General features: G+C 37.1%; 1 protein-coding gene and 2 long non-coding RNA genes across 4 annotated transcripts in view; 2 read left to right on the plus strand and 1 right to left on the minus strand.

Annotated features, from left to right (window-relative positions):
• LOC121470728 (uncharacterized) overlaps positions 1–21,022 on the minus strand; it is a 129,769-nt gene that overhangs the window by 29,823 nt on the left and 78,924 nt on the right. Inside the window, exon 2 of one of the 2 annotated variants that reach the window (XR_012058242.1) lies at positions 3,835–3,927. This is a non-coding gene — a long non-coding RNA (uncharacterized lncRNA). Of the gene's footprint in view, positions 1–123; positions 3,928–21,022 lie in introns of those variants that run through there. The other variant, XR_012058241.1, reaches the window with a different exon arrangement.
• SHISA9 (shisa family member 9) overlaps positions 1–21,022 on the plus strand; it is a 176,591-nt gene that overhangs the window by 14,393 nt on the left and 141,176 nt on the right.
• The window catches only part of LOC140685066 (uncharacterized), a 33,451-nt gene continuing 16,352 nt past the window's right edge, over positions 3,924–21,022 (plus strand). The window contains exon 1 of the long non-coding RNA XR_012058243.1: positions 3,924–20,994. This is a non-coding gene — a long non-coding RNA (uncharacterized lncRNA). The remainder of the gene's footprint in view (positions 20,995–21,022) is intronic.

A 21,022-nucleotide genomic window follows, 5' to 3' on the forward strand; every position in this document is an offset into this window, starting at 1 on the left:
TAGAACTTTTAAAATATAACTACAGCTATAGCAATGCATGCCAGATATCCAGAGCTTCCATGCTGGAAACCAAATTTTCCATATGTATGGGAAATGTAGAGTCTGAAAATGCATTCCTCTTGCAACTCAGTCACTGAAGACAGTAATGTTTAATCAGTTCTGAATGTGTGTTTAGCCTCACAATCATTAATATAAAATGTTTCTAATTTACATTCAAATTTTAATTCAGATGCATGATGCTGATTTATGAGAAGATGCTCTGAAACTTCTTGAAACACCAATGAATATTTTCAAGGAAGTTAATTACAACCTGAAAATGAGATTCTGGGGTTGTTTAGGGAAAAAAAAAAGGAAAACAAATGAAATATCTCATTTGTCATTGACTTTTGGTAGATTTCATCAATTAAATTTTTAAAAAAACAAGATGATTTTGAAAATGTAACTATACATCATACGCAGTTCTATTTATTTGTAACTACACCAGTCTTCACCAAGTGTACTGTGTCAGAACTCTGGTATTGCTCCTACCAAACAGTTAATTCCACGCCTTTGGAATCATCCTGTTTGCTTAATCTGGCAAATAAAAAAAATGAAGAGCAAAAGCAATAGTAAACATAAAATTTTGCATGAACAGGACGGAAGAATTGAGTTTGTAATCAAATCAAACTGTGAACTTAATGTCATTTCATATGTTCTGTAGGCTTCTTCTTTGGTCTCAAATATTTCTTGCTAGATTTTATTGGAAACTCTAGGAGGCTGTTATGGATCCTAGGTGCAATTTTAGGTTTGAGTTGTGCTGGGTAGGTCTTTGTAAGCTCTGCTGCATATAAGGATTTCCATTAGAACTACACAGTGAAGTTTTTGCTCTATCTTTCTTCATTTATTGTACAATAAGAACAATGAGATTGGATTACTGCCTTGCATCCTATCATTTACTTCTATTCAGCTTTTAATTCAGAGAAATCATTTGACATATCTTAATAAACATATTCATCAATGTAAAATGTATTTGGGAGAAATACAGTCAGTCACTGACATTATCCTTTAGTGCAAGAATTAACATTATGGTAATAAAAATACTAAGAATGTATTTTTGCATTTTATACTGCAGTTAAAAGGCAGAAGATTATTTAATAAAATAAAAGTATTGGTATAATAGAAAAGAGCATTGCTGTACTAGACTATTATATAGCAGCTTTGAGTCACACACCAGCAGACTTCAATAACACATCTGAAGGATGAGACTCATTTTGCTGTCATTGGGGTACAGAGTTGTACTTTGAGATGTTGCCTGATGGTGCAGGGATGTGTTTACCATCTAAAAAATAAAAAGTTCAGTATTTTTGGAAAACAGTGATGTGTTTCCCTTGTGATAACACTTTTGCTTTGTAATCTAAATTTTTACTTAACAAATCTGATTAATGAGGTGCTATTCCTATTATATGCTACTGAATTTAATATCTAAAATTTTATTTCATCACCGGACAGGCACACCAAAGAACAATATTTTCCTTATTGAATAACTTCCAGTGCCAAATATTCCCACTACTAACCACAGCTGTCAGCAATATCAATCATCAGTGCTTCATGCCCATCATGATCTTTCAAGTCACTGGGATTCTTGAGGTCAAAAACTAGTACAGAAAATACTGCCTAACTAGTAGGAATCATGTTTTGAAAAAAATCCACAAACCATCAACACAACCTTTTTATGATTGTATTCTGCCAGATTTGTGCTCATCAAAATGAAGAAGGATAGAGACTGAAACAACTTATTTTTTAATATGGTAAGAATCACCTCAGTGAAAGGCAAACAAAAACTACCTTTTGCTTTCATAGTTGGTTTGCCCTCACACAAACTATTCTTGCCTTTTTCATGCCAAGACAATATGATTTTTAGCTGTTTACCTAGAGTTTAATAATCTCTCTAAATCCTTGAACTTCCACCCTCATATTTTGTCTCAGAAGTCATAGATTGTTAACAAAAATGACAAAAAAGTAAACTCCCAAATAGATCAGTTCTGTCTGCATGTGCAGGTGCAAGCATTAAACTAATATATCCACAGCTATAAAGATAACATTTTATCATTTTGGCCGTGCAAAACTTTGAAACTGTATTTTAGATGTTAAAATGCTCTCATCAGAAATTTAACATTCTGTAAAATCAATTCCTTTCTAATTTTTCAATCAGTCATCCCAAATTTTCCAAGCAGAATCAGTGCAGTGGTTACACAATAAAGAAGAAGAAGTTGGCTGCATACATTAAAAAGATTATGACTACAAACCTCAATATTATGAGGCAATTGTAGCATCCTACTATGGGAGGGACTTGCACCAACTTCAATCTACAGTTTCAATCATAAATGATTTTCAGTATTTTGTTCTATGTTCTCTGCTTTACATTATAAATTTCCTTGAAATGTACATATTGGCTCTGATTCCAGTTTTATTATCATAAGATAAAGTCAAGAAGGGAACTAAGTGTGTTGAATATTTATGAACTAACTTTTTTTGTTGATTTTTATAATACAAAAAATAGTTGAAAAAAAATCTCTGGAACCATGCTACAAAATTGCATTGATAATCATTCCCAGATGATTACAATGTGGATTTGAATTTAATCTTGAATTTTTAGTTATCACATCTAAATAGCTTTCAAGATTCCTTCAGTAACATAATTTTGGTTTCAGCTCATACATTTAAGCAACACGTCTGTTCACCCAAGCTTAAGGCTATAACTATACTTCTGAAGCTGTAATGAATTTACAACATAATCCAAAATAATCGAACTGCTGTTTACCATTCACTCCTTGTCAATTAGAGGAAATGCACATTTGATAAAGAGCTATCTATACACAGCCAAGAGCATATACAAAAGCGAATGTATATAACAAAGTTTGGACATTATTTGAGTTAGCACTTATTAAAATGGAAATGTCCACAATCAACTCTCAAAAGCAGAGCAGTTTTTACCCTGAGAAGTTTGTTTTCATTGTGTTAGTTAACCCTTCACACTCCAAAGCACCAGCCAAGATAAAAAAACTCCAGCCTTTGCCATGTAGACCCTTGCTTTTCAAGAGCTAATCTAATCACTTTTGAATTGCTTTATTATTTTCACACACCACATTCTCTCTTGTGTTTCCTATTGCTGTCCCTTCTGCTGGCTGCGAGGAGCTGCTCCTCTGTGGCTACAAACCCCATTTGATGGTGCTGGGTTGGATTGTTTCAGGGAGCCTGCAGTCAGCCATTCTGGCCAGCACAGTAAAGAATGCCACAACACAGAAAGAAAGTGCAAATGCCTGCCAGCGTTTCATTTGTCAGCAGGGCACTGGGAACCAGCGATTCCAGCCCTGGAGTACAGAGTGGTTGTGGGTGTGACTCTGATGTGTGGGTAGGAACAGTCTCTGAGCCTTGCAACAAAACCAGGATTTTGGCAGTGCTTAGAGTACTGGCCAGTTTATGCCAATTAGATGAAATTCTGATTGGTCAAAAGTCCTAGTAAAGCTCTCATCCTCTTTAATGACTCAAGGATTTTACCCAGGGGCACTACAATTCATGTAAGAACTCATATATACTTTACTGAAGGAAACTGTGTTTTTGTTGTTAATGTGGAGTAAGGAGAGAGTTAAAGGGATATGCAGCGAGTTTGTCTTACAGCTTTGTGAAAAAATGAAAGAAAAACCCCCCCAAAAAAAACCAACCCAAAAAACCCTCAAAAACATGCTTAAACAGTTCAGTGCTGGAAAAGGAAACATGTTCCCTGGCAAGAGCAATAGAAGCTAGTTAGGAAAAGTGCAGTGAAAACTACCAAATAATTTACCAAATTGGACTCACCTGAGAAGTGTTTTGAGCAGCCAGGAGGCTAGAAGGAGTTTTCAGCTAGATGTACTTTCCTGTTTTGTTCTGATTTTAGGGAAATTTGAGCATCTGCAAATGAAGAAAAATCATGTGTGTACAGGGGTAAGGGAACTTCTTGAGCTCCCCTTTCATGCTCGTGCCCTTTGGCAGCACAGCTGCTGTAGTTGAACAACTGTTGACACCCCCAGTGGGCACAACAGGCCCCTTGGGGAGTTTGTGCTGATACTGAATGCCCAACCACTGAACCCTGGCACAAAACAGGATCACAGGTGGCAGCTTTCCCTAATGTAAATGGTAGGAAATTTTTCTGAAGTGTTGTGTGCACTGAGCACTGTGGATTTGTTTCACAGAGGCCCCTCCAAGTATTGAGGGGTCCAAGTGAGCGTTTGGGCATTGGCCAAGAATAGCCTGACTGGTTCTGCTGCTCTGGCATGGGGGGTTTGGCCATGTGAAACAATGTGCTCATACCTTCAGAAGCAAATTAATAGATGAATTCTTGTGTTAAAAAGAATTAGATGATTTTATAAAAAGCTTCCAAAAAAGAAATGTGTTTTTTTCTCTACCTCATCAAATTACTAACTCCAGTTTAAAGAATATAATTTGCATTTTTAACAGCAGTTTAAACTATTTCTCATTTTTTCAAAGCTCTAAGGTTGGAAAACTTTATTCCTCCTGTAGTAACCCAGATTCTTGTTAAAGTTTCAAGTTAATTTCTGAACAGCCATTGATTTTATGAGGAACATTCCTTATCACTTGTGAAAAACAAACCTGGCCACCATTTTGGTTAGAACAGTTTCAATTTTCTAGTCTTAGCCCTGTAATGAAATTGCCATTAAATGCTTTACTTAGTTAAATGAACTCCTTTAAGGATTTTTAAAGTAAAATTATTTACATTAATGATTAATAACATCTTTCCCACAATTTTAACACTTATTTTTCTTGGATTCTTTTTTGTCCTCCTTGCTGAAGTGTCTCCGTTTGCTAAAGGGTCTCCACTTAAGAAAAGAGGTCTGTGAAACAATTAATCCCAGAAAAGATCTTCAAGAATCCATAGAAAATCAGAAGGAATAAGTTATTAGCAGATTTATTCCTAAATATTGAGCTAAGATAAAGGTTTCTTTAAGACCTATGATGGAAAAAATCACTTATAAAGCCATCTCTTTACTTTGTTTCTGGGATTGATCTTGTGTCTACAGGTTTTTGCATCAAAGTCAAATTTTACCTTAACCATGCAAAGGTATTAGTGTGGTGATGGAGAGACCAGGCATTAAGTCTGGATAAAAATGTTTGTAGCAAAACCAGTAACAAATACAAGAAACTTCTGAATCTTTAAGAATAGTAAAAGTAAAATTATTTATGCTTCTTTGAAAATGTTCAACTTTTAGCAGATATAGAGGATAAGCATATAAATACAATTTATACTATTAAGCTCTCTTTCTACAGGTTGTTCATTATATTAATAATTTTATGCAGTAATCCAATAATTAGCTGACTAATTTTTTTCTGACTGTGATTCTATGCCTCTCATAATGAGATCTAAATAATTTTATGCAAATATATTAGGTTTATTTCCTCTCAGAGTAACAAAATTACAGTAAAGAACAGCAGTGCTGCAGGGTTCCTTTCAAACACATACAAATGTAGGTGTGTATCACTTTATAATATGATGACCTTGTATTGTCATAGTCTAGCATTTTAGAGCCATTAACATTTCCTTGTGAAAATCAGCTTTGAAATATTTATTTGCAAGCTACACTTAATTTCCAAGGTGACACCTTTTCAATAATTTCTATAAACATAGGGAAGATGAAGATGTTTCTGGAACCAGAGACACAGAACTATGCTGCAAAGTGTGAATCACCTATCTGCCCCATGCATAAGGAGAGATTTTCAGATTTTATAAGCGTCAAAATCACCCAAACATTTTTAGAAAGGAAGACAAGTGGTCCATGAAAATCTAGCCTCTGTAGCTTAGTGCTTTACTCTGCTGAAATTGTCCACTGGAATAATACTAAAGTTTCCCTTTCCTCTTTACCACCTCTCATGTCTGTTCATTAGGAGGAGGGAGGATTGTGCTTCTCCCCTCAGCCCCTCTGTATCTCAATAACCCACGTGCAGTACCTCAGGTTCCTCCTGTGTTCCTTGATTTTGTTTGGCCAAAGAATAATCTCTGATTTTTTCAGAGTTGCCCATCCTGGGCTACATATCCTGACTGATCAGCAAGCAGAACAAGCCAAGCAAAAAACCATAAAGATTCAGCCCTTTGTCTCCATTCAGCCATTTGTTTTCCTAACAGCTGTAGAAACATCTCATCCTTGAGATCTCAATAACACCAAAAAGGGCAAAGGAGTAAAAAGCTACTGGAGGGAGTAACAGACATCTAGACAAAATAAAAATTACATTACCCTTGTTCTCTTTTAAGAACAATAAACCTTGAGTTATTTAGTGAGTGCAATGAAATGCTACAGGGCATTGTTAGCACGGTTTGGATCCATAAATCACATAAGTATTGAGATGCTGCTCTGAGAGTCTGTAATCATCAAACAGTGAGTTCTAGTCATCAAAGTCTGGGAATGCCAGGAAAACAAGAAAATAAGGATAGGATAATCTATGGTACATAATTTTCTGTGTGGATCAAAGAACCTACTTCTCAGGAACATGTCTGCCTGCTTTGTAGTGTCTAAATTAATTGTCCGAGGAAGTCTGGAAGAAGTCAGGATATGTCAGAAGGTCATGGAGGAAAATACAAGCTCAAAATTTGGCAGATGGTTTATTAGCTGCTAATTATTCTTATTTCTATTTTACATGATATTAAATGTGTGCTAGAAGCTTCCAAGTGGAAAATTCTCGCAATAGTTAATGGAGTTCAAAAGCTACATTAATCCTCCTTTATGACTTGTGACACTCTTGGGAAGGAAGGTACTGCACAACTTCAAGGATGCAAAGGTGTAAAGCAACCTGAGGCTAACTAGCAAATTACAAAGGGCAAATCCTAGGGGCATATTTCCCCGTGGGAAATATCTGTATATAGGAATGGATTCACTTCCCCCATATATCTGTATCTTATTTAGAGTTTGAGATTGGTGCACCCTGCAAGTTGGTGACCATGAGCTAGTAACTTTAAGAAAACTCTTCTCACTTAGACCCTGACAAGTCTTGTCAGTTTAGAAGGAATTAACAGAAGAGGAATAATTTAATCTAAATTATCACCCCAGTAAATTAAAACTAGAACATACACATGTCATAGTCCAATATCACATGCATGACTGAATCCTGGCAGTCAGGATGTCATGATCAATACTCCATCATCTGAAGAATCCTTTTGAACTATTCTCATGGTAACTTGCAGTCATGCATTTCTCTAGACTTGACCTTTGTGAGATAACTGTGAGCAGCGTACAGACTGCTTGCTCTGTCCTGTGGATTTGCTAACAGCGAAAGCTCCTGTCATTCTCACCAGCTATCCCCTGATTAAGACATGGAGAGCTTTTTTACTTTGTGCACAGGACTAAAACACGTACATCATTCTCATGTTGAAACAGTTGCTGACACCCCCTCCATGTAAGAAATGACAAGGCCTCACAGCTGGAGCTGTGTCCATTTAAGCAAACCTGAGCTTTTTTCCAGTCTGCCTTCCTGCAGGCTGAAAACCTCTGAGCATCAGATTATCTTTGTGCTTCATATTGTGGAGCAGTGTTGCAGAAGCCAGAGCAGAGCTGGCTGGGGTCCAGCATTACAGCATTATCATATTTATGTTCCGATACCTACAACTGGCGTGCGTAGATTGCTGCTGCCACTGCTGCCTGAAGTGGTGTGCACTGCTCTCACCAGCAGTCAGAGCAAACGAGGGTTGGCAAACTGCAGGATCCAATATCAGCCAGCTTGGCAGATCCAATTCACAAATGAAGATCAGCATAGCCTTAACATAAAGAAATGCCAGATGAAAAAGGTAAATTGCTCCGAGTGGATGTATTGAACGCATGAGATGAGAGAAGCTGTCAAAGGAAGATGACAATGAACAGCCACGTTTCACAAAGATGTCAGAAGGCACATGGAGAGAGTCTGTTCTATTTAAGATGTTCCAGAGATTGTTTTTAAAAAAGAATTCAAAATTTCAGAGCTAGGTAGTGTGCTGCACCTGGAGCAGCCTGCATAGCCCACTGAACTTTCAGAACAGAGCTGTATCTGCAGAACACCCATTATCCCCATTGGTAAAATTACCTGGACTGGATTTTGACCCTGTATCAACATAACTCATTCAGTAGAGGTTAGGATAATAACTACATTATATTTTTCATTTTAAGCCACAGTTCAATAATATCAGAAAATGAGTAAGCAAAAATAAGCCTGAAAATCAGTGTCATCCTACATACAATGAGGTAACAACTTAATGACTGAGCCAGCAGGCCAGGCAAAATCTCATTCTCCACACCCCACAGAGTATTTTGTGGATGATACCATTGTTTCAGTACTTTCTCTCCCAGTCTCTTTCTCGTCCATCAAAGCTGTTTTTGCCTTCATGTTTGTGATTCTGCCTTTCTGTGCCTGACAGTTGTAATGAAGATATGCCATAGTTTTGGTGACAAGGCAAGTATTCTAGAGGAATCCTGGCAGAAGAGATGAAATTAAATAGTTAATACTGACATTGGGTTCTGGAAGCGATCACCTATATATGAATTTATGTAATGCTCTGTAATTTACAGAAAAAATCATACTTGTTTAGAGGTCACCATTAATTTAAACATCAATGAAAACACATATAAATGCATGGAAAAAAGCAACTTCCTATTAAAATGTCATTGCAGCATAAGGATCCATAAAGGTGATATGGGAAGAGACAGCATATGTTTGTCTCAGCTTCAACACCAACTCTAGCTGAAAAAGTGTTATGAATTTTTAAAAGCTTGAAGTTGTGCTATTTGATTTAGAATAACAAACATGGGGTTTTCAAACAAATAATTGTGTTTTCTTACATATTTTAATATTCTTATCACTTCGGGATACCTGCAAATCTATATGTATTCTGCAATGGAATATGACATTCCACTTCAAGTTTCTGAATTTAGGCCACTTACACACAAAGTGTGTAAGCTGCCACAGTTTACATAGCGACATACATTGATCTATATCCCCTCATGTGCTGTGCAATGTGTAGTATGCATAGCACGTTGTATTCTCAGTGCAGCATTGGCATGGGAGGATTTTTCCTCAGCTATGGAAGCAATCTTTGTCTTGTTATCAACTTGCCTTAAAGTGTTAGTGGGGAAAAAACCTTTTTATGAATATATGAACAAAAAGTACCTTCTGAGAGATATATTTTGTTATATTCTGCAGCTACAATCACAAGAGGCCCTAGATTAACTCATTGCACATTTTGAAGCAAACAAATGTATTTTAGCAGCAGAAGCATGATTTTTCACCCTTTATTTAAAATGCTTTATAATTGTGGGAACTATTAACTCTACAGGCACAGGAAAGTCAAGAAATTTGTATCTTCTGCTTTTAGGATTTAATGCAACCTAATGTGAAGGTTACAATAGCATTCTCATCCTGATACAAAACCGGGGACAGTCAGGTATTGTCTTTCCTTGCCTTTGACAGTCTTTAAATTCCATTCACTGTATCTTAAAAGAATATGCTTGAGGTGCAGCAGTGTAATTTGTATCAGCATAATATTATAATAATTTCAGAACTATAATACAATAAACACTATCATTGTTTAGAAAGTCAAGATATTCCATCTCATAATCCAAGGATGCTTGTAACAATCTGTTGTATCACTCACATTAGCATCATTACCTACTCTGGAGACACTGAGATGTAATTTAAAACAGAAACATCAGAGTATTGGGGATAAAGAAATGCTGATCAAAACCTTAAGGTTTTCTAGAGGTCACAAACATCCTGGCAGTCTGCCACAATCATGGCTGCTGACTAGAGAACACTTTCTAGTTTCCTTGCAACCCCAGGTTAACACAGTTATTAAAATAAACACTTAAAAAAAAAAAAAAAAGAGGATTTGGTACTAATCAGGAGCTCATTTTAGGGTGAGAATGGGAGACCCCTAAATTTTCCAATATCCATAAAGCTTCAAGTAAGAATATTATAATATTATTAAAATGCAAAATTATTTCCAAGGCTAATTTATTAATTTTTTATGCAATTCACTGAAGAAATCAGCTTAGTTAGCACTGGTGGTTTAAAAATCAGGAATAAAATCTGTCTATATGAAAAAACTCCTACTACTAAAATTGATGTAGCATTGACAATGGATGTAGGCATTGTCTTACTACTGTAGGGGAAAAAAAAAGCCTTAAGAGACTAGATGGTGAAATAGAACATGGTGCTTCTAGATCCCCAGTTTAAATACAGTCATAGTGAGTATAACAGTAGCCAGTTTGTAGATCTGCAGCCTAAACTATGTGTCACTAGATTCCAGTCCTTTGAGCAGGAAATAATCTGGAAAGAAATGAGTTTCCTGGTTTCTTAATAGTGTCAGTAACCTGATCTCTTAAGCAGACAGACTTGCTAAAACAGGGGTGAGAATGTTTATTAGAAAATGTTTAATTTATTAATACACTTGATCTTACTGAAGAAAATAGTGGTTTTTTAAACAGAAGCATGCTAGCTTTACTGACAGATTGCATTTCAGGTGGAGTTGTTACATGGGGGAAGTGGTTCTGTGCAGGCTGACAGTCCCTGGGCTCTTGGGGAAGGTGAAGTCCTGGTGCTTTCTCTTCTCCCTCTTTTAACAATGGAGTTTAGGCTAAAGCAATCTCAGTGCTAAATTCCCTTGACAGGGGAGAAAGAAAGGGAAAATTGAATGGGTAGAGCTCTGATCCACAGCAGTGTGTTCACACTGGCCAGCTCCCATCTCTGATCACCTCCTAAGGACATGGACTGGATGGGTTCATAGATTTAAAGGAGGAAGTAGTTCCATTAGATCTGTGATCTGTCTCTGTAATATCCAAGTCCTATAATTTTACCCAGCAGATCCTATAATCAGCATGTGGGCTGTGAAACCAAACTGCTGCTATGTTTCTCTACTAGGAGTCAGATTTTAGTGACTTTTTTTTTTTTTCATAAATACTTCTTTAATTTTTTCTTTACTTCCTTTGGTACCATATAATAGTACAAACTCAAAGTGTAAAATATACTTATAATCCTGAGAGTTCAGTTAAACCTAAGTGATAATAGGAAAAAAGGAGAAGAATACTAATGGAAAGAGCATATACTGAAGATTTTGCTTTCATGTGAATGCAATTAGAGCTTTTCCCTTAAGCTAATAGGATAAGTAACTGTATGAGGAAATCCACAGACATGGCAAATGTGCAGGAGGGAGAGAGTAGTGTTTGCTTGGTGTTCAGTGGTCCATGTGTAATAAGCTGGCAGTTCCATCTAGTTCCTACTGGACAAATGTGTACATCAGAAACTCCAGTTTCTCCCTTCCTCCAGCTGCACATTTGGAAGTTTCAGCTGTGAAGCCAAGAGCTGAATTAAGAAAGACATGGCTACATTTTCTTTAGGTAAATGTATGCACACAACAAATACATTCCCATTGCATAATGGCTGTGAGATTCAGGATATCAGTTGATCTCCTGAACATCTGTGCATGACTGATCAACTCACATGCCTTTGTCAAATTATTCTAGGAGATCTATTCTGATATTCCCAAACTTCGAGGTTTTCCTAAAAGCATTTGCCAATTTGATACCAGATTAATACTATGTCTCATGAGAATAAAATAATGCTCTACAGTTTTCAGTAGTCACTCTGATTCCTGGAAGATAGAGAATAAATGGTATACAGGTTAGATCACAGAAGTAATTAATTTAAAAAAAATGTTGAAATGATTCCTTAATGCTGGTAATTCCACAGAAAATATAGCATATATATATATGTGTATATATATATATATATATATATATATATATATATATAGCATAACACAAACAATGTCTGTGGTAGCATGGTATGGCACAATTATTGTTTGCCTTAATTTGGGGTGCCTTGTATTTGGATTTTGCCTACACAAATGTACTTCAAAAACCACATTGACATACCCAGTGCAGCAAACCACTTACATGAGGCTCTCACAACTCTATACACAACCAGCAGGAGACTGGCAGTTTTATTTTGCTCTGTAATATTGCTTCTGGCCAGGATGTGGACCAGTTTTTGATAGTGCACAATATCCAAACTATGGAGAAGATTGTCAGGCTCATTCCTGCATGGCTTGGGGTGAGAAGGGCCAGAAACTCGGGTACAGTCAGCCAGAAGTTCCCTTAAACAGCTGCAGCTGTGCCACCCATTTTAGGAGCTGTAGTGAGCACCAGGGATTGCAGCCCTTTACAGGGAAGAACAACAGAGCATCAAGGACACTGTCCTTGGAACAGCAGCCCCAGGAAGTGCTTTAACTCTGGGAGTCAGGATAGCATAACTTTGAGGCTACTATAAAGCACATTTCTCTTCAGCTTTTCCTTTAGTTATGGACAGTTGTTAATGACAAGGTACTGTAAATATTGCATACACAGGATAGGGATATGCAACTCAACCAAAAAAAAAAAAAAACCAACCAAAAAAAACCCCACAAACCAAAATACAGTCATTAATGCTTTTTAAAACAAAAAATCTTGACTTACTGGTAAACCCATAAGTTTAAAAAAAAATCATTTTCCTGTAAAAATGTTTCAAGGACTATATATGTTCTTTCTCATGAGACAGTGGCTGCTGACTCTACATGAGATCCCTGTGTTTCTCTGATATTACTGATCTAGCCCAGAATTTATACTTTCCACCCTCAGGACTAGCAGGTTTGAAAAAGCATTTGGCATAGTTGGAATGGGGGACATTAATATCATTGACCCTTTTGTTAATGGGTCATTGACAATGGTCTCTACTCTATGGAATGTGTTTTAATTTGCAGGCAATATCTTGCTAACTTGACTCCCACTTTCCTGTGGAATTTCACAAACCTGAACCCTATTCTGTGGAATGTCTCTAATTGCTTAGATGCAGAGTGACTTGTCATTTGCATCCCATAACAACTACAATTAAACTATGCTACATGGCTCCATCATACTTCCCCCAAAATACCTTTGCCATCAACATTTCTCAGAGTGGCAATTCTCCTGAGCTTTTCAGAATTTATAGGTCACAGGTAAAACAGCATGTTCTCCGCAAATGTTAATGAGTTTACAAAGTGCTGAATATTATAATGATAAATTTGATCATATTTCTCTACTGACTTTGCATGGTCTTGGTGCTGCAATATTTTTAGCTTATATCTGCTCTCAAAGGGCCCAATCCAAAGCCCATTGAAGTCAAGGAAAATAGGTGTATTAAGATTAGCAGCTTTTGATCAAGCCTGAGACAGTCAGCGCCATAAAAACATTATCTGTGCACGTCCCTTATATGCCACTGACATCTCCTTGCACCACTGTGAGTTCCTGAATCTCATTTTCTTTGCAGCTTTCTGCCTGATCAGGGAATCTATTAAGTCCAGGCAGTCAAGGCAGCTGTCTTGAGTCAGATAATTTTCAGCTTCCTACATAAAGGGAACTAATAGAATATCTACTTTGTGCTCACATCACTGTCATAACTCACGTGGTACTGTGGAGGGCTCCCAGGGAGAAGGGCAGAGGGCGAGCAGTGATTTCTAAAGTCCTGGCCCTGGTCGATCCTCTGCTTCTGCAATAGACTCCCTGTCCTGTTTTACAGGTACTTTTGCCAACTTTCTTGGGCACAAAGTAATTGCTGTAGCTTTCAAATGCATCTTTTCACACCCGAAAGGGTATGGTGCAGACTGGGAAGAAGGTTGCATTTCTGTTCAATGTCTCTTCTGATACAGGTACAGACAGAGAACTGTATTCTGATGTCTTCCTTGGGCATTTTAATACCTTTACAGATAGAAAGTCACCTGTTTATTTCAGATGGGTGCAGTGTTCTTGTTGTGGTATAAGATGGCATTAATATATATATAATTTGAAGTTCTAGTAACCAGACCTAGCACTATTAGGGAGAGACAAAACTTTTTACAGTGCTTTGACAAACAATCTTCCACAACATGTTCACTTAAAAATATACCGATGACAAAACAAACATTTTTGAGATGAGAATCTTCATGAAATGCAAACCAGATACTGAAAATGCCTAGTGGTAATGTATCATCTATCACCCCTTCCAAAACTGTTTCCTTTTAATGAAATGGAATTTTGTGAGGGTTTCGGTGTCACACTGCTGGATGTCTCCTGTGGAAAAGGTCGATATCTAACAACACCAATTGTTATCACACAGACTAAGTCTTATGCCAGTGTCAGAAACTTCCCTTCAGGTTACCACAGAACAACATATTGATATTTGGTTTGGGCACTAGATGGGCTTCTTCAGAGGGCTACAGAGCATTTAAATAGCAGATTTTATCTTTATGATGAAACTGCTTTTGAAATACTTTAGTTTACAAGCCCCAGGTGTTTCTGAAGTGCAATTCAATGAGTATTTTACAATTTCATAAGAGACTGCTCTCTTTGTAAGAGAAAGGCAAGAAGATGACTATTTCCATTTTCTCTTTTCCAGTTTTACTAACACTCTTGGTATAAAGGGTAACACAAGCAGTAGTCCTTTCTATGCAAAAATAATAATAAACTATCTTCAAAAGACAATGTTAATATTTCCCTCTTCCATTCCACTTAGTTACAGTGAAAAAATACAAAACTAAACAACTCTTCAATAATGGAAAAAATTAAAATTACATTTTCTGATCTCTTGTTTTTTCTTTCCTCCAAAGCCTATGCTCTGGTCAGTGTAATATATTGTGTGAAAACACAATGTACACACTCCACATACTTTCTAAATATCTGGTGAAATGGATTTTTGATTTTTCAGGGCATAGGATAAATGTGCAGTGAATTCACAGTAAAAGCTCTATATAGAATCTCTTGATAGGTGTAACTTATTTTTTATTTACAATTTCTATGGCTTCTAGTTTTTATTTTCTCTTCTCCCCTGCTGTCTGAATTCAATATCAAATAAATTTGCAATCCCACAATGTTGCTTCAACCTTTAAAAAAATGGACTACAGCCAGTACCAGCTTTGGGCAACTGTCCAAAATTATACACTGGCCACATAGTGCAAAATAGTTTTTGTTACCTTTGTATAATTTAGCCACAAATTTCTTTTTATTCTTCCTTTCCCTGGAGGAATGACCTCCTTGTCTGGGTTGCCCCCACCTAGGAAATGTGCTAATTATTATTACTTAATTTCCTGACATGAATTGTGTTTAATTCTATGCCTGTTGGAGGCCTGAACAGCAGTTTCATGTGCAACATGTAATGTTTGGAAATGTAAAGCTTATGGGCTGATCTAGGTAGCATGTGGCTCATGGTCCTTTAGTTCTTTGTTTTGATAGTGAACTTTAGGAGAATAGTATTCATTATTTTCTATTTCAGTATATTAGAAAATTTTGTCCTAGTTTTGGAGAGATACTAGAGCTTCCACAGTTCTGATATGTTTAAACACAACTTCATCAGGGCATCAAACAAGTCAGCAACAGCAACACTGCTGTTTCAATAAAAATACGAAGCGTGTTTTGAGTCTATACCAACCTTAATTTTGTAAACACAAATAAATACAACAAATACAGTCTATTATTCCAACATATACTTAAAATGTACTGTATTGTATAATGTATTGTTTGAGTTAAAAAGAGCAAATAATTGCATTTAATGAATGATCACTGTGTTTAAAAATATTTTGAAGAGATTATTTTTTTTTTATACCTAATTTATGTAGCAGGGTAATTACAGAAGTGGGAACATCAAATAATCAGTTTATGGTCATATACCTTGTACTTCTGAACAATTTTATGGGTATAGTTTACTATATCTGTGATATTAATATCAGTGAATTGTTTCTTTCTACAATGGCCACACTAGTGTTTTAAGAATGAAATATCAGAAGAATTAGAAAGGTGAAGAGGCACAAATATTTCTCAAATGATTAAGAGACTTCTCAGACGGTCTATAGCAAGTCCATATCTAATAAAATCAATAATCAAGTGAACCTCAGACATACAACTTGTAAGTTTAGCTAACAGATCCTCTGCTTCACAGTAACTGATACTTGACAGCTTTTAAATAATATTAATTAGTCTATGAATTACTAAAATTTCAGCAGCAATTTGTTGTGAGTTAATGTAACTGAAAATATTTCAGCATGTCCAATTCCATATTATTTGTCAACATAATCCCCAAGCAGAATATCTGCACCCAAAGCACTTATATTTCTGTCCAGCGCTTTTCAATAAATAAACAGTTTGGCCAGTGGTTCTTGGAGAACTGCTGGTGGTTCCAAGGGGAATATGCAGGCGCCCTGTCCAGCAGGTGCCAATGATGCCCATACCAGAAAGCTGTTTAGTCTGGAACAGGTCAAGAAGAGAAGTTGAGCTGGAAGTAGAAAACACAGCTTTGGGAGTAAAAAGACTGTGTTTAAGCTGGGTTTAAGAATGCCATCATGCTGACAGTGGAACACCAGTGCTTCTCCTCCAGCTCCTCCTGCAAAGCTAAACAGAACTTTATTTTTGGTGTAGATTTTGTTGAGGACTGTGAGGGGGTAGTGTGCCTTCCATTTATAGTACACCCACAGGTTTTGTTATTGCTCTTTTATTAAAGGCATGAGGGACAGAATCATTAACTGTGCAGATTATTTCCTTACCTAAGGAGAAGAGAGTATCATGCTGTGATGGTCCAGGGGTGACCAGCAGTCCTGGTACTGCCCTGCTTCTGTGTGGGTATGCCCTGCAGCTGCCAGGCCCTGCTGCTGCCACTGGGTCATTCCACTTTTATTCTGGATCCCAAGGCTTTGCAGTCACCTGCTTCCATCATCCTGCCATGAGCCTGCAGCAATGTGGGGTGCTGAGGGTCTCTGACAGCTCCCCCAAAGCTGTCCTCTCCCATATCCTTCAGTTCCATTGCTTTTTGGACAGGAAAACTCCAGGCTTTCCCACCTGCTCCCAGTGTATCCTGATTGCCTTGCCTGCCTACATCACACTCTCCTCTACAGCCCTTTGAGTACAACAATCCACAGTGTCTCCTTTGACAAAATGCACCATCCCTTAACACAGAGAAAGAGAGAAATCTGGCAAAAATATTAAAATTATGTGTGCCTGGCTCATTTTTCTTAAGAGCTCTACGACCCTCATGCCTCAGGTACATTCCAGGTTTGGGCAAATTGTATCCTAGTCCTCATGGCTGTAGTATCACCAGACTGCATTTTCAGCAATGGCACCAGTTGGAGTGTGCCCATTTCAAGTCCTGGCCATTTGCCTTTTCCCGCCTCCCTATTTAAGAGTCTCACCTTCCTCACTCCCCCACTACAATCTTTCCTCACAGTCAGACTGTAATGACTTTAAAATAACTGCAATCCTGCCATATGAATCCTGTATGAATTAGAGCCAGATCTGTTCCCCTCACAGAGTCCTCAGTGTGGCTTCCCACAGTGGGGCTGGAAGACCACTGGGGCAGCTGGCTGCAGCCTGGGGCCATGAACCAGCTTTGTTGGCCTCCCTCCACAGTTAGCTTCTGTAGACATAAGCTTTGTTTTCAACAATTTAGTGTCCTTCTGAGTTTGAAATATGAGAGAAATAATCTTGCTAATATATTTGAGGCAGGAAGTGGGCATCCGTAAAGTAATGGCTATTTTCTAAAGGACTCTTAATTCCTTTAAGGACCTCTTATTTCCTTTCTTACTGAGTTCTCAGTAGCTCAGAATTAAACCAAAACAAATCCATTCACATATTTCAATATACCAACAGAAATTGCATAGGCATAAAGAAATTGTACATTAATCCAGTGTTCTTCAAGTATGTATACAGACACAATAGACTAAGCAAGAAACTCTTCATATTAGAGATAATCAAAGGTCCTCATTTAAACAGTTCATTTTACAATAATCTTTTCTATTTTGTCAGCCTAATACAAATACACCTATGAAAAATTTAATCTCTTCATTGTTTTAGTAATGTGAACCAGTGTTTTACAAGTACTTGATTGATGGACATAGCCAAATGAAACAACATGTTTGTTTGCCCTCACAGGGATTTTCAATAACTGTTTTCATTCTATGCCTTGAATAAAATGGTTTCTTTCCTCAACAAAACAAGGGACAAACAAGAAAAATGTGATGCCTGTGTTTTTTTCTACCTTAATTTTCTGATATTGGCTTAGAAACCTTTCAATATAAATAACTCCCAGTATATGCATAAATTGTTTACCATGCAGTGGTTTTGTTGTGTCTCCTAGGAGCTCTGCTAGGCAGGTTTGGGAAAAGCAGTGGTATAAACCCCACAAATAACCCTGTTTTTGTAACTGAAAAACATGAGCAATCATCCAAACAGTGGTCAATAGAAATAAGGTTTCAATTCAAAAGGCATAAAAGACTGAGTGGGAAACAAAGTGATGTTTCTTTCACGGCCAATGACCTTTTATTTATGGCCAGCAGAGCACCAGCAATGGTGCTGCAGGCCTGGGGAAGGACTGTGAGGGCTGTACACTCCCAAGTGACAACACTTTGTCCATCAGCAGCTTTCACAGAACGCACTGAAAGGAAGCAAACAGTGCCCTTGCTGTGGAGCCTGTGCATAAAGACAACAGTTAACCTTGCTCCTCTTTATCTTGGAAGATGCAAACTTGGTCTTTTTCATTATTTTTCTTTTCTTTCAGCCTTGCAGGCAACCAGGCAATCATGGAAGAAACTGAGCATCTCAATAATCACACTGTGGAAAGCAGATATTCAGTCTGTCTTGTATAATGATTTACACAATGATGTTTTCTAGACAAAAACCAGCAGGTTCCTTCCCCCCGTCCCCCCGTCCCCCCCCCTTTTTTTTTTCCTGTCAGACAAGCCTTTCTAACGGCATTTTTAGGAAAGTTGGTAACTTTTGAACTTACTCTATACCAGCATTCACAGCATGGCCATTATTACCAAGGAGCATACTTGTGACAGAGGATCTTCTTTCCATGATATTTTTCTAATAGCAAATTTTGTAAAGATATGGATTTATTATTTATTTTTTTATTAATTAACTGAGAAGATTAATACCAGAGCATTAAATACAATCATCTGATGAATGGAGAAAGACCAATAAGCCACTCATGACTTAAGCCAGGGTTCAGACCAATTTATAGACCCAGAGAACTGAAAGTCCCTTTTGTTCTGCACTGCCAGGCTACAAGATGCATCACCTTGACAAAACCAAAATTGCAGACATCCAACATTTGCTGTCAAAAAAGCTGCCTGCAATTAAGGTGTTTTGGCACCAACACTGACAATAAGAGTAGAAATAGAAATATATTCAATGAGCATGAGATGTAGTCAGGTATAATATTTCCTCACATTTTATATATTAGTATATATAAAATTAGACTTAGAATTCAGCTTCTAATTCAGAAGAATTAGATCAGCTTTTCCTAAGAAAAGTTCTTGAATATTATACTAGTCTTTAATATTACATGTGGCTATTTGATACTATTTTTATCAGCTGTGCAAAATGTATTAAACCACTAAATACTACATTTTAATATGTGTACAAACACATAGATTTATGCATAAATTTATATTAAAATAATCCTACTTCAATAGATGAACTTTACTCAGTTGCAGAAAAGTTGCCAATCCATGGTCAAAACATGTATTTTAGAAAAGATTTTTCTCAGTGTGAAAAGTGCAAATTTAAAGTCGAGATACATATTTAAAAGCAAGACACTTCTATTATTACTGCTAACAGATTCTCTGTTATCTTTTAGTGATGATGTAACATTACATGCCTGTCACGTGAATAAAAATTCCTAGTTTTTGCAGCGTTCTTAAAGTCATTGTAACTAAACCAAATCAGTTTTAAGACCTGTTTTCAACTCTCCCTTTTTCATAGGCTGTCCTTGTTACAGAAAATGCCCATAATACCAGCAAAAAAATCCAGTTTAGGCCCATTAGGTAGCTGAGCAGACCAAAACCACTGTTTGTTATTTAACAACTTTGCAGAGCTGATGCGTAAAATTAATAAATGATTTAATAGCTTATAGGAAAAAGTTAGAATGGTTGACTTCAGTTCCTAAAATTTTTATAACTGACTTTATGCTTTCTAGTAATGCTGAGCTTGTAATCCTATTAGTCAGCTCTCTTTTTCAAGGTACACTAATTTGAATGCTTTCATTACTTTCCCTTGAATACGTGCATTTTGTGGGCACAGTTTCAGGTCCGTTCCTGTTGGTTTGTGTCCCTGTGCTCCTGCAGCTGGAGATGGCATTTCTGGGATAGCAGGTGTGTGGCCAGAGCACCCCCGTGACTCAGTAATCCCTGGCTGCCAGAACCACCTCCTAGGACTTTTGGCTGCCAATTGGCATTGTATTTAAATTTGCTATTCTTCTGTGAGGAAAAGCTCCAAACCTTGCCAGGCTGGGCTGAAGATACACCTGGATGAGCAGATGATGTTTGCACAGCACATGGAATGGAAATGGATGCTGGCTGTATTATAAAGGTTGCTTGGTTTCCATTTAGAATATTCACAGGCGAGTTTTAAAAACCACTGCGAGTGGGGATCAAATATTACCAGAGATGAAAGGAGAGTAGTGAACAATTTGCTACAGATCACTTGTTTCAAGAAGACCTTTACTTCTACATGGGGGTACAGAGTAACACCTGGAGGGTCATAGCACCAACCCTTGCAGTGAAGTCAGTTATTTCAGGATTTCATTACTTATTATTTTAAAGGGGGATCTTTAAACTGATATAGCTCATTCCTTAAAATGAGAAGCCCATTTTTAAGGGCTGTGGCTTTTAGAGCCTTTTAATATTTCTTTCACATACTTCTCATACAGTTAAAGTTATGCTGCCTCGTTATTGCACAGAAGGCGTACAAAAGCACTGATCAGTATTTTAGTGAGAAATTAGAGAAATTATTAAAAATGTTTGTGCCACTACCATGGAGATAAAGTTAGTTAGATGGTATTTTTTCAGAGTGGGAAGACTCACAGAAAACTGACAGAAAGGAAAGAAATAAAATGACATTGTAGTAGCCACACTATAGATTTGTGCATAATAATTACCTAAACTAAGAGTTTTAAAATGCTGCATTCTTCAAAGTCTTCATGCATACAAAATGCACTATAC

Source organism: Taeniopygia guttata, chromosome 14 (genome assembly GCF_048771995.1).
Source record: "Taeniopygia guttata chromosome 14, bTaeGut7.mat, whole genome shotgun sequence".
Taxonomy (NCBI): Eukaryota; Metazoa; Chordata; class Aves; order Passeriformes; family Estrildidae; genus Taeniopygia; species Taeniopygia guttata.